The 15,320-nt window shown below is 40.8% G+C and overlaps 1 long non-coding RNA gene across 1 annotated transcript; it reads left to right on the top strand.

Annotated features, from left to right (window-relative positions):
• The first annotated feature begins 10,820 nt into the window (after positions 1 to 10,820).
• On the top strand, positions 10,821 to 12,420 carry LOC119744734. Its single transcript, XR_005273589.1, has 2 exons — positions 10,821 to 11,131; positions 11,408 to 12,420. It is a non-coding gene; the product is annotated as an uncharacterized LOC119744734 (long non-coding RNA).
• Positions 12,421 to 15,320: the final 2,900 nt, after the last annotated feature.

Genomic DNA, 15,320 nt, shown 5'->3' on the forward strand with positions numbered 1-15,320 from the left:
AAACATTAAGTTGCCTTTAAAAAAAATGGATTAAAGCTGAGAGCTTTTTCTTTCAATTACTGAAAATATCATGAAAATAACACTTGGGTTGCTGAGAAAAGCCCATTATGTAAAAGTAGTCATTTTTCAAACTGTACACAAAAGATTACTACAGTAAGGATTTTCACTGTACCTATTTGTGAATGTCCTAATTCTTACAACAATATGACTCATAAATATGACAAAAATACCAATGAATTTGATGGAAATACCATTTTATTTTCCACCTGAACAGGTAACTCATCCTTTTAGTCCTATTTAAGCCTTTTCAGCATCATAAATATGTCAAAACATTAAAGAAACTGCATAAGTGAAGGATAATTGCACAGTGGGCTTACAGTAAAATGTTTCACTGTTTGAAGTATTTGTGTACAGGACAAAAAATCACTTCTTTTACATAATTTGCATTTTCTCAGCAACTCAAAGTGCCATTTTCATGATTTTTTTTCAGTATTTGAAAGAAAAAGCTCTCAGCTTAAATCTGATACCCAAAACATAAAAATCCACCCATCGCTTTTTTTTTAAATGGCAAATGTTTTAGATTTGCATTTTTTTGGGTGACCCTGTACAATCATGAATATATTTTCGCCACTCAATTCGGTATTCTTTCTGATGATCACAAACACTTGATTATATTTTATTTTTTCCTCACGTCAATTGTCAAATCATCTCCAATGTATATAATTGGTAACACGAACTACTCTCTAAATAGTTAAACGATAAATTCTTATACCATTCATATCATGGAAATGCCGCTTTGCAGTTGGCTTGCCTGTAGCGAGAATCAATGGTCATTTTTTGCCCTTTGCGAATTCAGAGAAAAGTATAAAACGTTGATTTCATTTACGTCGAACGAGCCCATTGAATCAGGCCAGTTCGTTTCGCAAAAATTGGAGCAAATCAATAAGACAGCTAGTCGGCGACACCTGCGCGACACTTCTATGACGGTAAATGTAGGGCGCGCAACTTGACCTAAAAACCAAAACCAAACAATCACTGCCCACCCTCCAAGAATGTTTGTTTTCTTGATTGGGCATAGCTGTAGGTAGTCTAGGGAATAGCCTTCAGCAGAAAGAGCAAGCGTCCATGAAATGCGCGCAGATTCAGCGATTAATTATGAGAGACACCATCTTTGCATATGGGGCTGAATCGGACGCAGGTTTTTGCCTTCAGGACAATTTCACCAACAGATATGATTAACAGCGCCCGTTGAGGGAGCTTTTTAGAGCAAGGGGGAAAAGAGGGGCAAGGTGGTATGTCGGCCGCCCTTCGCCGACCACCAAAGTCCGCTTGTGGTATATCTCTTGGTACAAATGATTGGTGTAAACTTGGTGACATAAAAATGTAATGTTTGTGTTGCCCGTCGGTGGCCCGTATGACGTCACAGGCACACGGTCTAGTATGGAAGCGCACATGCAAACAAATCGTGGCGCATGCACCAGGTGTCAGGGCAAGTTTTACAGCTAATTGGAAAGCCGCCGAAAGCACCACGAGCTAAGGGAAGCCCGAGCAGAAAAAAAAGAAATACATTTTTAACAGTTAATTGGAATTCCTCAGAATATGATGCCATGAAATTAAACTTTGTCAGGGGACTGTTTGGAACAAGTTGCCTGCCATTTACTTCTCACGACATTCCCTTGAATCTCATGTGGTTGTACCGTGAACTGACATGCGTCTAAAACACGTCAAGAGAGGCGAATAATACACGGTGAGGCGTAGTATGACAAATCCAAGAACTGACAGGCCTACATTGATGTTCCATCGTGCATTGCAAATGATGCAATGTGCCGCTTCGCTTGCAAGGCAAAGTCAATAATACATTCCCCATGAGGACGTCTGGTATACAGTTTTTCTGTTGACTTTGGAGGATGGATATAATTTGATATCAAACTCGCCGGTACCAATGAACTTTGATACCGTCGGGTACAACTTAAAGTGTGAAAAAGCGTGAGGGGAGACGACATTTTTCTGTTGTATTTGTTCCATCGTGCTTGACGTTTGTAGATAAGAATTATTTGAACTTCTGACTTGAACTGTCAAAGCAAACTAGACGTAATTACGTTATGTTACGATTTAATTATTAACATCAAGGGTTTTTGTCAAAAGGAGCGGATGATTTTTTGGGGTAAATGAACACAAATACTGCCATCGAAACAGCCACCAAAATTGAAATATAAAATTGAGTTACTTCTGTCTATGATAACAATGGCATGAAAGATTACATTGAGCTGAGCTAAGCATACACCGGAATATCTGTGTTACAAAATTCCCCCTAAAGGAAACATGTTGCCAAGTAGGCCTATAAGAAAGAGACAAAAATCATGGTTTGTTATTAACTCAAAATCTCTATAAAAAATCTTGATGATTTTAATAGCGCACGTGAAAGCACTCCAAGCCAGTTGAATTCAGATGGTGAAAGAAAAGGTTTGAACGAGCATTTTATTTTGAAGGACTCCCGTTTTCGCAGTCGGTTATTTCCGACATGCATTAAGATAACATGCATCAGTATTCGTCGACGAGAATCGATGGACGGAATGGCGCATGTTGTTGTGATAAGCCAACATGCGTATGGCTAGCACGAAACAAAATGCATTAGGCATCAACCCTGTCTTTCCGAAGGCTGTTCCTATTCTTCACATCTCGTCGGTGATAAGTCGATGCCTCAATTTTTATCTGACATAACACAAATTCTATTTTGGCTTACACGCCTGATTAAATTGTAGTTTAGCCATGTGTGTCTGTAGATTAGCTTACGGCACATAACAAAACATTGTTTTCCGTGTGGGAAGATTAACAACTGTCCCTTCGCGATATTATTTCCCGGGCAAAACTAGGGGCCCAGGCCAATTTTCATTGTTATTGTCAAAATGTGCCTGACTGAAATTTATCCATGCCTTTCATTGTAAACATTGCACAGAGAGAAATAATAAAGTTTAAATTATACCAATTTTGTGTTCGTTGCGTTCTGTATGACTGGCCTAGAGCGCGATTTTGTGCAAAAGGCCCCCACCCCCGTGTCAAAACAAGCTTGATCGGATCTCGGAAGCTGCGGGCCAACCAACCTCGTCCCCAGTGCTTACTTTATTTCCAACCTCGTTTCCAATAGTTAACCCTGGATAGGAAACTTTCTTCCTGTATCCTGATTCGATACCGCAATTGGCCAGTAATGGATTTTTATCGTGTACTTGGTGTTATTATTCACAACGTGCAGTACGTGATTTCGCGATCATTCGTCCACGCCTTCTCGAAAATACTAATTTCCTTTCCAGTTTGTTCATAAATATGAAATGTGATACTGCATGTTGTCTCGATAAGATCGTAACAGTTTAATTTAAAAAAAAATCGTGTTTTCGTAACTCACGCCGTGCTCGTGCTGCGACTAATTGACTCTGTTTTTACCCCAGACACCGCATACAAAAACAAACGCTAATGTAAAGCATATCCAAGGCACCACACTATTCCTCATTTGCATACGTGTGAAAAAATCTTGCACATGCAAATGATCCAATACCAGGGTGAGAGAGCAGGTAGTGATGGGCGCGTACTGTTCGACACCCTGGGGACGAGGTTGGCGGGCCAACGAATTCGTGTTCACCTTATTTTGACCTTTGACCCCATAGCTGTAGGTCAGATGAAGAGGTCACCATAGACATTTTTAAAAGTTTGACCAAGGCCAACATGTTGACCTCGCTACTTTTGTCATTTGAGTTTCTTTAAAATTTGACCTAGTTTGACCTATGACCCCATAACTGTAGGTCAGACGAATAGGTCACTATGGACATTTTATTAATGTTTGACTCTACTTTTGTCCTTTTAGCTTATTTGAAATTTGACGTTATTTTTATTGGAAATTTGACGTTGCCTTTACCCCATGATGACATTTGACCCCAGTTTGGCCATGTGACATGTTGGGGCTGGGCTACTGATACTTTTGACAAAGTTTGGTTGAAATTGGTCAAGGTATATATCAATAGACAATGTCAAAATGTGTCACTAACTAACGATCTAACTATAACTAACTAACTAACTAACTAACTAGCGAACAGGCTAATGGAGAGACATGATGATTTGTTGAGCTGCTACCCGCAGTTAAAAAGGTAGACCAAAACCTCGTTGATATTAAATGCATATTGATACCACAGGAAAACGAGAATCATTTCCTATGTTGCGGATTTACAAAAAAGAAACCTGCCCTGTGATAGGAATGTCAAATAATTAACTTTTGAAACGCATGGTGGCAGCAGACACACCGGTCGCGGTGTTTTTTTTTTATCTGCAGCACACATCGTCAATGGATCATGATTATTCAGCTGTTCAATGTTTTGACGACATTAAACAATAATGAAAAGGACTGATGTGTTTGCTGCCACCACGCATCTCAAAAGTCTCCCAATCAGAGTTCCAATCGAAAACTAAGTCAGATGATAAAACAGTACATTTTGTCTTCCTTTATTCTTCTCTTTGGTTAACTTTGTTCCTTTGGTTTATGTTGTTCCTTTTGTTCGATTTATCAGTGCACACCAGTAAATAGGTCTAAACCCATCCGCCGAGCTCATGAATACAAGTCATACCCTCAAAATATTATATATTAGAGAGTTCTGAGAGCCATAGAATTAGGGAATTGAAGAGATATGGCAATGAACCTCTGGCTCGGACTTGGGGCTTCCAATTCTGAGCATTTTGAACGCAATTGGGCTCGAAAGTGGCGCTATTTGACGCATTGTGCAGGGATCGTTTTTTCAAGATGGCTACTTTTCCGCTTTGGGTAAAAAAGGGGGCGTCTTCTTCGGGTGAGAATTTCTCGAAAAGTAAATGGTCGCCCAACAAAAAAATGAAAGATGACATGCTGATCATCAGTTTTGTGTGCAGCTTAAATACCTGTGAGAGTTCTGAGTATATTTAAAAGAAAGTTGAAGTAAGGGCATTTAGCACTGCTGTCTATGGGAATGTTAATACAGGAGTAATTGTCATCAATTTCTTCCAAAAGAGGGCGTGCTATATAAACACTACTCAACGCGCGCCGACTTTTGTCCATTCGCGACGTATACAAAGTTATTGTAAAGACGGAATCTCAAGAGAAACTCTTTGCTTTAAACTGAAATCCCGTTCACTAATTTGCCATGATATTTGACTCAAGAATCTCAAATATTGACAGGAACCATGAAAGATTGACATAAATATAATTTGAGGAAATTGCAGTGTAAGGACACTCCGTATTAAATACGATGTAGAAAATTGATGACGATGTAAATTTTACATCGTCATCAATTTTAAACACTGCTCACCGCCGACTTCGGTCTATTCGCGATGTAAACAATGTTATTTTAAAGGCAACTTTGCATTAAAATGAAATGACGTCTAATATTATGCCATGAAATTTGACACAGGAACCTCGAAAATTGACAGGAACAGTGAAAGAGTGACATAAATAAAAGTTCGGGAATTTGCAGGGTACGGACACCTCGTATTTAGGGTGCGTTCGTTTAGCTCACCCGGGTCGACACGGGTAAAGGCAGAAGATTCAGCCACGACAGCCGGGCTAATCGAACGCTAAACCGCGGGTGCACGATCCTCACGTGACGCCCTTAGCTGTGGCCGTAGCCACTGACAAAACGCCCGTTTCGGATTAGGTCTTAGTTTGAGATGTACTGCTCTTTGCAAAACTTAAAAAGAAGTTTTGCAACTGAATTGCAAAACTCAAAAAACGTTTGGCTGATATTAAATCCTCGAAGTTGCGATGAACTCAATAAATGATTACCTTGTAGACTTCAAATAAAGCCTGCTTTTAAGTCCACTTGAGATTTCCCCTCTCCGGCCGCCATTATAATACACAAATTCACAAGTGTGGTTAAGCAAGTCGGATTCGAATTTCATAGCAGAAAAGTTTTCAGGGAAGAAAGGTCCGAAATTTTGCACAAAATGAATAGTGCTTGTTTCCACTCAAGCACGACGATAAAACTATACTCCCATATATAGGAAAGCACACGAAAGTGCGAGGTGTATCCAAAGACCGTTGTGTACAAAAAACTCCCCCCCCCCAAAAAAAGAAATAAAAACCCAAACAGCCGCGCCTTGAAGGCGGGACCACCATTTCAAAAGGGTTACAGATTGGAAGTATGTGTAATTATCACTTAGGTCTATGGGAGTCGATTTACAGATCTAAAACCCAAGGGGTGCAGACCAGCACATCGACTCCCATAGACCCCATAGCAAAGTATTCGAAGGTACACAAATTGTGATTTGGCTCGCGTAGGCCATTTTTAGCAAATTTACTGGTCTGCAGCTCTAGTAGCCTTGCACCAATGCCTTCTTTAATTTTCTTTCAATAGAGGGCGCACCACATAAATAGGGGTCTCGATCCCCACCACCAAACTTGTTTTCGTGGACAACAACTCAAGGAATACATGATATATTAAGTTGAATCTTCGTCCACTCATTTGTTATTATGTTCAACATTACGAGATACAATTGCATAAGAAACTGTTAAACAATGAAGCTGTTATGACCGTAACAATGCAGTGTTTTAAGCGCGACAAATACAATCCGAATGGAAGTCAACGTGGATGTTTCGCGTTTAAAGCACTACATTGTTGCGATCATATTATTGTTATTGTTCAACGGTTTCTCTAGATATTCAATCTACTCATGTTACACATCGTGGAAAATAAGTGCACGAAATTTCAATTAAATACATGTTGTATTTCGTGAGTAGTTGATCGAAAACGGGCTTATTCTTTTTGTTCATTTATAGTGCAGCATCCGTGTTGATGCGTATTTATGTGGCGCGCCCTCTATTGAACGAAACTTAAAGTAGGTGCGCACGTTTGTCTCGGTGCGAGACCACAAGTTTTATTGAGCGCGCCCTTTCAGGAAAGGCACTTTCAGTTGTTGTTCGACGGTTTCGCACGAAATTGAATCTCCTTTATGTAACACATCAAGACCGATCACAGGTCGAACTTACAAATTCATAAAGTGGGCCTGGTGGGCTCGGGTATTGCCAAAACAACGAGTGTGTTATTTTTTCATGAACGTTGACTTTCGTTTTTCTTTGTTTTCATTCGGTGTGTATTGTCCACGTTAAAAATACATTTTTTTTTTTGTCTGACGGTTCCCATAAAATTAAATCTCATAATGTTACACAGTCATCATAACAAATCACTGGACGAATTTTCAATGTTGAAATACAGAACAAACTCGCTGATGGGCAACATTTCAAGAAATACTAGATGTATTTAATTAAAATTTCAAACCCCAAGTTGGAGATCTAGAATTGTGAGCATTTAAAAAAATGGAAGTACGTGTAACAATAACTTATTACGAGAACCCGCATATTTGGTAAATGGGAAGCTTTTGTGCATACATTTTAGTTCACGGACTTACTTCCATGTACTGATACAACATATCGCCAAAGCTAAAAACATTACCCTAGCACACTGACTTTTGATGCAGGCAGCTAACTGTAAACATGGAAGATTCTCCCCAAAGAATCATCGCAGTTTTGCTCATGAATATGGAAATTCGCATGAGCAGCAGAACCAAAAAAAGGATCAAAACAGCCATGAAAAATGTAATCCTTTTAGCATACGAGACCTTAAAGAAGTCGTTGCATCTGTTGAAGTTGTAACTTGAACTAGATGCAGGCAGCTAGCTGTAAACATGGAAGATTCTCCCCAAAGAATCATCGCAGTTTTGCTCATGAATATGGAAATTCGCACGAGCAGCAGAACCCCAAAAGCATCAAAACACCCATGAAAATGTGATCCTTTTAGCCTACGAGACCTAAAAGAAGTCGTTGAATCTGTTGAAGTTGTAACTTGAACAGATTTAGTTGTTATGCACCCTACTTGAGGTGTTGAGCAACTTTGTTGCATCGAAAGAAAAGAAAGAAAGAAGAAATTAAACTAAACATCATTACCGTCGATCTCTCTAGGTTTTTTTGTTCAGGCCTCCAAGCTACACTTACATTTCTGTGGATGCACCCTTTGATCAATTGCGAGATCGAATAAAAATAACAAACAGTTCAAAAAAAAACTTCAGACAGATTAAGGAACGCAGCGGACCAAAATGTATCGGCGCTCCTCTCGCATAGCCAAATGAACATAGCGCAGTTGATAGGGACATGATTAATGACGTGTAAAGATGATCCGATAGTAATAAGAGTTCGTGCTGCCAAGTGACAGCCAATAATGTATTGTTTTAATTTGGTCCGTGTTTAGAATTTGGTTAGTGTCCGGTGAAATCCAGAGGATGTCGACGCGTGCTCGTTTCATGTCATGCCATGTTCCGCTTATTTTTTTTTATATGTGTGCTTTTGAATGTTCAAGCGTGAAAAAGTCAACATAATTAGCTGTACGCGGGAGTCTCGACACGCGCCTTATTTCCCATTTGGTGCAAGAGAGTCTACATTAAATACAAATACGCACGTTTGGTTTGACGGTGCGATGGTTGCCCGGATTAAATGTGCATTTATTGCGGAACCCCGTTTGTTTGTCTGTTGATTGAGTTATACCTGGTGCGTCAGTCACTTTACAGGCGTCGTTCAAGTGGCGTTTACCAAGTGGCGTTTACCGAACTCCGCAAATATTTTCGAACTCGCTTCGTTTGTGGAAGCTATCGCAACCGGGACGTCTATTTACTGGTCGAACATTTGTTTAAGCTTCCAATTATAGCAAAATCAAGATCAGGCCTGACGACATTGACTTGAAGGTGCGCTAAATCGATGTTGATGGACGAATTTGAATTTTAGAAACGGTGAATTCGAATGATTAAACGCTTTAAAATAGCCGGGAAAACGTATGAAAAAAAAAACAGTTACTCTTCAAACAAGAGGACTAATATGACACGAATGAAGAAGTTGGAGGGCCTGATGTTTTGACCCTTGCAGGTGCATCTTTCTGAAGAAAGATCCAGCATTGTCTTCAAAATTAATGTTTTTAATGATTGACCCGATTGGCGTAGGCCTCTATTTTCAACTTTCGTCTTGACTCGAAAGCATTGTTTCAGTGGTAGGGATTGTAAGTCAGCTTCTCTCTCCCCCCCCCCCCCCAAAGAAACAAAATCCCACATTCTTGCCAATTCCAATTTCTTTCCGCGACAGGAAAGCAGTCCCTTTGCGGCCCGATAAACTTCCGATATTTCATCAAATATCAGCCGCTGGTGCGCTTCTTATACCGTGGACGGTCACACAACACCCGCAAACGCAAGATTATGGTGGGCACAAAAAGAATCACTTGACGGGCTTTCAATTTCATCTCGTCGAGTTTAGAGAGGGAAATGTCACTCGAAGTCGTCAGAATTTGACTGACGACGTCTTCAGCAACATTAACGACGGTTCCATGAATCGTAGGAGAGTGTAACTCCGGGCAAAGTCCCACATTTTAATCCTCGATATTTCACTAATGTCGTTAGGCCGAGCAGAAATCCATGTATAATGGACCAGAGGGATTGACTGAGTGCAATCAATCGAAATTTTACCCGGCATTAATTCTCAATCCAGGATGGATATATCTGGTGGGGGATCTCGATTTTGTCCAGGTAAATTCCCAGGGTGCTCTACGTATACAGCGAATCCGAATTTAGCCTGGCAAATATTACCCGACTTTAAAACGAACTTCCACAGACGCATTGTATAGAATGACCATTCACAAGGGGTATTTTGTTCCCCACTCAGACCATGGTGTATTTATTTTACTACACCTCATAAGTATTTAGCAGCCTCATTGTCTTTTTAGTAGCCTCACTGCCTTGTCCATAACGCGGCCTTCGTTTACTCAGCACAATTCAAGTTCTTCGTTACAAGTACATGAACTAGCCTAGTGCCAACACTCTTTAATGTGTCTTTACTGCAGTAGTACCAGATTACAACAAGAGACTGGTTCCGTAAAGATTACATGCCATAGACTACATGTCTAGGAGGCGGGTTCCAGAGGGAATTTTTGGTGAAACCAGAAAAACTACCGCACGGCAGCGAGCTGGAAACTCAACGGGATGACGTCACCTGGGCGCGTATCATTTATACTTCCCGGACGCGCGTCGGAATCGGCCAATGACGCGCTCCAATTTGATCATGAATATTTATGAGGTTAATAGTTATTCCTACACCTCATAAATATTCATGATCAAATTGGAGCGCGTCGTTGGCCGATTCCACCGCGCGTCTGGGAAGTAAAAATGATACGCGCCCAGGCGACGTCATCCCGGTGAGTATCCAGCTCACTGCCGTGCGGTAGTTTTTTTTCTGGTAGCACCAAAAAAATCCCTCTGGAACCCGCCTCGTAGAACATGTAGTCTGTGGTGTGAAATCTTAACGGAACCAGTCTCTTGTTGTAGTCCTTGTAACTACCTCAGTTGTCAAAAACAATTTGTTTTATTTTTAAACCCCTTGTATTTTAATGTAGTGGTCCTTTCCCTCAAAGTAAAACCTTGTATCCCTTACATAATAGTTGATCAGGCCATGAGTCTTTTGCACTGTCTTCTCTTATGTAATATGTAAGGTCTTTTGTTAAAAAATTACTCAGTCTGGTCCCTTTTTTGAGTTTTGGGAGCTATTGTACAGTTAGGTAAGAGTTAGGTAAGAGTTGGGAGTCCGGTAGAAAGTTTTTCTCACTCCCCCTTGGTTAACTGTCACCCCAGATGTACTGAACAATAAACCAGAATTGACGATGAATCTGTGCATGTCTGTGTCCCTTCTTTTGTTAGTTAGGTTATAGCATGTATGCTAGAAAACTCAACCTCTTGTTATTCAAAGTTAAAATCGGCTTTTTACAGTTAAGTGTGGAAAGTGAAAGTGATATGTGTAGAGTTCGTGTGTTAGTTTGAAATAGAACACCGCATGCTATACCATTGAGAAAAGGTTGAAGATTTTGGAGCTCCTCCGACTAAAACTTTGTTGGCCATTGACAAACGTAGGGCAATTTTGCCTACTGTTAGACACAAAACCAGGTGTCTAAAACTGACAGCTATATATAAGATCCTGCCTTAGTCATTCAGGACTAAGAAACTGCCCAAACAGAAGTTTGCTTCATGTTGTCAAGTCACAGGCTCGCGAAGGAGAACTCAACCAGTACACAAGCGCTTTATCGAGAAGAAGCTCGTAAGTTGTTTTTTGTATATCTAAATTCACTGCATTTTGGTTGAATTACATCGTGAAGTATTTCGTTACATGTCTGTGAAAATGGTACTTGTTAGTATGTTGAAATCGACTTTAAGATTGCATGTCAAAGTGTGACTTGTTCAATTTGAAGGACTTAAAGTCAAAGTAAGATGTGGTTGAGTGTATATTATTCAGTGACATACCTTGCTTTCCCATATATTTTGAATTAAGGAAACTATACTTGGAAGGTTTTGGTTATTTCTTTAAAACTTATAGATGGCCAAGTGGTAATCCTAACCCTACGGTCACCTGTTACTACCTGGGTGAACTCCGCTAGCTACCCCGGCCCAGACACGAGAGAGCGTTGGCACCAGACTATTTCATTGACTGGCGAAAGTACACCGATAAAGTCTTAAAGTTGTAGTTCACCCCTGTATGAAACTTAATTGACCAAGGGGCACACGTTAACCGTAATTTTCAGTCGTTGTTAACCCATTTTATGTCCCATTAGAGCTATTTTATAGCAAGCATGTTTAGAAAGTGGCATGGAGCACGTTCATTTCACGCGTTTTGCAAAGTCTACAACAATCTCTGCGAGAAAAAAAAATGGGTCATTTTCCTCATGGTGCGCATATCATGATGCGGTGATTTGTTTAGCCAATCCGCCTGTTCTCACTCAATTTCTTCGGCGTGTTGTTCCCCGAACCACGCTCATTACCAAACTCCATTAGCGTGACGCACACGTACTAGTTCCCTCGACTGACCTATTTTCGCTGGTGCCATTTCACCGTACTTTGTATTCTACATCAATCGTCCGTTTTTAACCCCCTTTTTAAAAGGCAGTAATTGACTTTTCATGTGCCGCTCGTTTTTGGTTGATGTTTGATGATCCCCGGAAATTGTGGCTGCAATGACTTCCCGCCATTGCTGAGAATTCCCTATAAGTGTGAACACGAACGTGTCCTGGAGGCAGGGAGCTTTAGGTTAATGGCTTGATGACGAACGCTTTCTGTTTGTCCCGGTGTCACATGAAGTATGGACTCTTTTAAAATATGTCCTTTCCACTTCATAATGGACTTTGAGCTTTACACTTGACTTGTTACTTTTGTCATTCTGACCACTAAGGAATGCGCAATTAACCAAATGAGCCCGGAGTCATTTCACAGAGTCCAAATGTCACACAACACCGGTCTGTTTTTGTGGAGAATTCGGTTGAAATACCGCTGGACGGGGCTAGATATACGACTTGTGGACTGGTTTCCAAGGTGTCATTAAAGCACAGAAAGAAACCACCAAGTTTCTTGTATTCTTGAATTATCATTCAATCACAAGTGGAGCCATGCAGACGATATTTAAATCGATGCTCTTTATTCATTTCCTTCCTGACCCTCTAAGGTTTTCGTTAAAAATTAAAAGAAAGGAAAAGGAGACCTTCTCCCGTTTTTTTTACATTCATAAAGACCGGCAAGCAATTTTTTTTCCTGCAACCAAGAATAGTCACGACCCAATAATGCGCATGCGTCAGTTGGTAACGGAATGGTTCTCGGACTTAAAAATCATCCAGAGTCATGACTGAGAAGAAAAAGGTGAAATTTATTTTATCGATCAGTAGGACTTGATTAAAACAGTTTGGGAAAGAAAATTTTATTTTTGAAAAAAAAAAGAAATGTACAATTTCGGGGTTTTGAACCCGCAACCTGCTGCACTTGGACCACCTATTAGCGTAGCACCCCACAAGTGAAGCCACGCTATCTGCCGAGTTATAAAAACTAGAAAAAATACTTCAAATCATGCGACATACTTATACATCTTGTATTACGGTCAATGACTTCACTAGCCTGCAGTAAAAATAGATGCGCCACAGTGAAGCCACGTCATCTGCCTAAGAAAAGAAACTATAAAAGAAGTTACTTCAAATCATGTGACATATTCATTCATTCGCGTATTACGGTCAATGACTTCCATAGCCTGCAGAAAAAAAATACACGCGACCGGCCAGCCACTTGCAACCCTCCCCCATCCCGCCCACCCCAGCAGACCCGAAACAAAATTTGTTACAGGATCCGCCGGATGGCGCTGCTTTTTACGCACCGCAGTTTGTCACGACCCCACTTTGAACATGTACAAGAATTAACTGTTCGCCTACGCAGGAATGACCGAGCGCGAGGCTTTTAATTCATGGGGATTCGGCTCCGCTGCCCTGCACCACCGATATCTACAGCCTTGAGAAACGTGCCGCGAATTTCACGCAGCGGATGCGTCGGAACAAACAGCGGTGCACAAGTGTTCTCAAGTGTTCTCCTCTCCCTAGCAACAGATGCCAACTGTTTGCTCTGAAGACAATTCGCATGAAGGCTGTAAGGATGGCGAGATCGCTATATGAGGAGACGGGAAGACATTTGAATGGATCCACGCTCGGTTTCCGGTTTATTGCATTTCCGTTCTGCTCGAAGACATTCGAATTACACACGAAGGACTTGCATCTTATATAAGATTTGAGGCTTTGCACGGTGGGGTAGACTTGCATCTTGTTGTCATCGAGAACGTTTATAGATGCCAGGGGAAAAGACACATGTGCTGCATTTACTGCTTCGATTTTTTTCTTGTTGCTCAGAATTTTGTCATGATCAAGAATCTGATAAATACAATGTAGATATCTACTTGCGTCAATATAAAAACCCTATTTTCACTGCTATCTTTAACTGCGGTTCCTGTTCTCCTGAAAAATACCGACACAATGTTAGTTTGGGTAAAAATTGCGTATTTGTGAGGACTAAAGAAGCTTACACATTAATATTTACCATAATCCGTTTAGGCCTATATAAATACGTTCTGACATATTATTTGTTACTAGGAGAGATTGATTGGGCTCTCGGTTTTTTTTGCCGCTGCATGCTGAATTTGCACAGGCGCAGAGTAAATAAGGAGCTGCATGTTATTACGCTGCGGCCGATTTTTGTTTGAGCATGAGACATTTTCCCCGAAAGTCTCGAGAATATACTCTTGTGTCGTGCGTCCGGTGATGTAAACATAATTTCTTGATTTAATTTTTCGACAAATAACTTGATGTATGGCTTTTCAGTCCTATCGAAAGACACTCTCAGCTGGGCAACTCATATTCAAAATATCACCTCAAAAGCAAACAAATCTACGCAGTATCTGTTATCCACCAGAAATGCCTCAATTTACCACCAGAAATTCCTCAATCACCAAGCATAGGAATCATCAAGTAAGAAAACAAGAGACGAACCTGTGTTAACAGGAACGGGGTGCCCATCTCTCTTTCATTAGCGATTGGGCCGGGCCAGACTCATATGCTGCTGTGGGGGAGGGGGGGGGGGGGCTCGCCACACTTACTCCACAGCGAGTCTGTTAATTTCCCAGCATTGAATAATGCCGGTACCCTTTTTGAGAGGAGTAATTGAGGTAAAGCGCCTTACTGCAATAGCCGGAACTAATCCCTCCGGATCTAATCCCTCCGGATCGCAACGGCGTATGCTGGATCTGCTGCGATACTAAACGCCACTTGAGAATGTGCCTGGCTTTTTCTCTCTCCTTATTTGGCCAAATAACTTTCCCACTCACGGGGAAGTTAAAGTAAGTGCGACATGAAACGAAGTGAGTGGTTTTGCGGTAGAGAGAAGTTGTACCGCAGGAAAAAAAAGCGACTTTAAACTTTAAATTGCACTCATCCACTTTTATTGCACTCATCAGAAATCGATGTGATAGTGCGTCCATTGTCCACTGACGAGCATTCTCAAAGACTGAAAGTGATTTATTTACGAGGCAGCGTTTGTCTTAATATATTTGAAGATCTTGAAAGGCATTGAAGAGACGCGCAAGGCCATTGAGGAGCACACTCGTCCCGAGAAATTGAAATATTAATGCCGGAATTTGTCGAAAGACTGCACACGTTTACTCGGAATCGATCGGTGTGCAAGCTTCACTTTGGTAAAGAATTGTATGTTTAAAGGGAAGATATACAACATTTGCAAACATCAGAAAACGAAATAATCAAATTATAACGAAACATCTGAATGGACTGTAAGCGAATGACAATCTAAATCGTCCTGTAAAATCGTGGCTCCTGGTGTGCCGATATTTCCAAGAAAACTTGTATTTTTACAACGCTTGTCGGCCGACCATCGTTGGAGAAAACTGGCATTTTTCAAAAGTGCTCCAATAGCAA

The sequence above is a fragment of the Patiria miniata genome, unplaced genomic scaffold, assembly GCF_015706575.1.
Source record: "Patiria miniata isolate m_02_andy unplaced genomic scaffold, ASM1570657v1 HiC_scaffold_7, whole genome shotgun sequence".
NCBI classification, from domain to species: Eukaryota; Metazoa; Echinodermata; class Asteroidea; order Valvatida; family Asterinidae; genus Patiria; species Patiria miniata.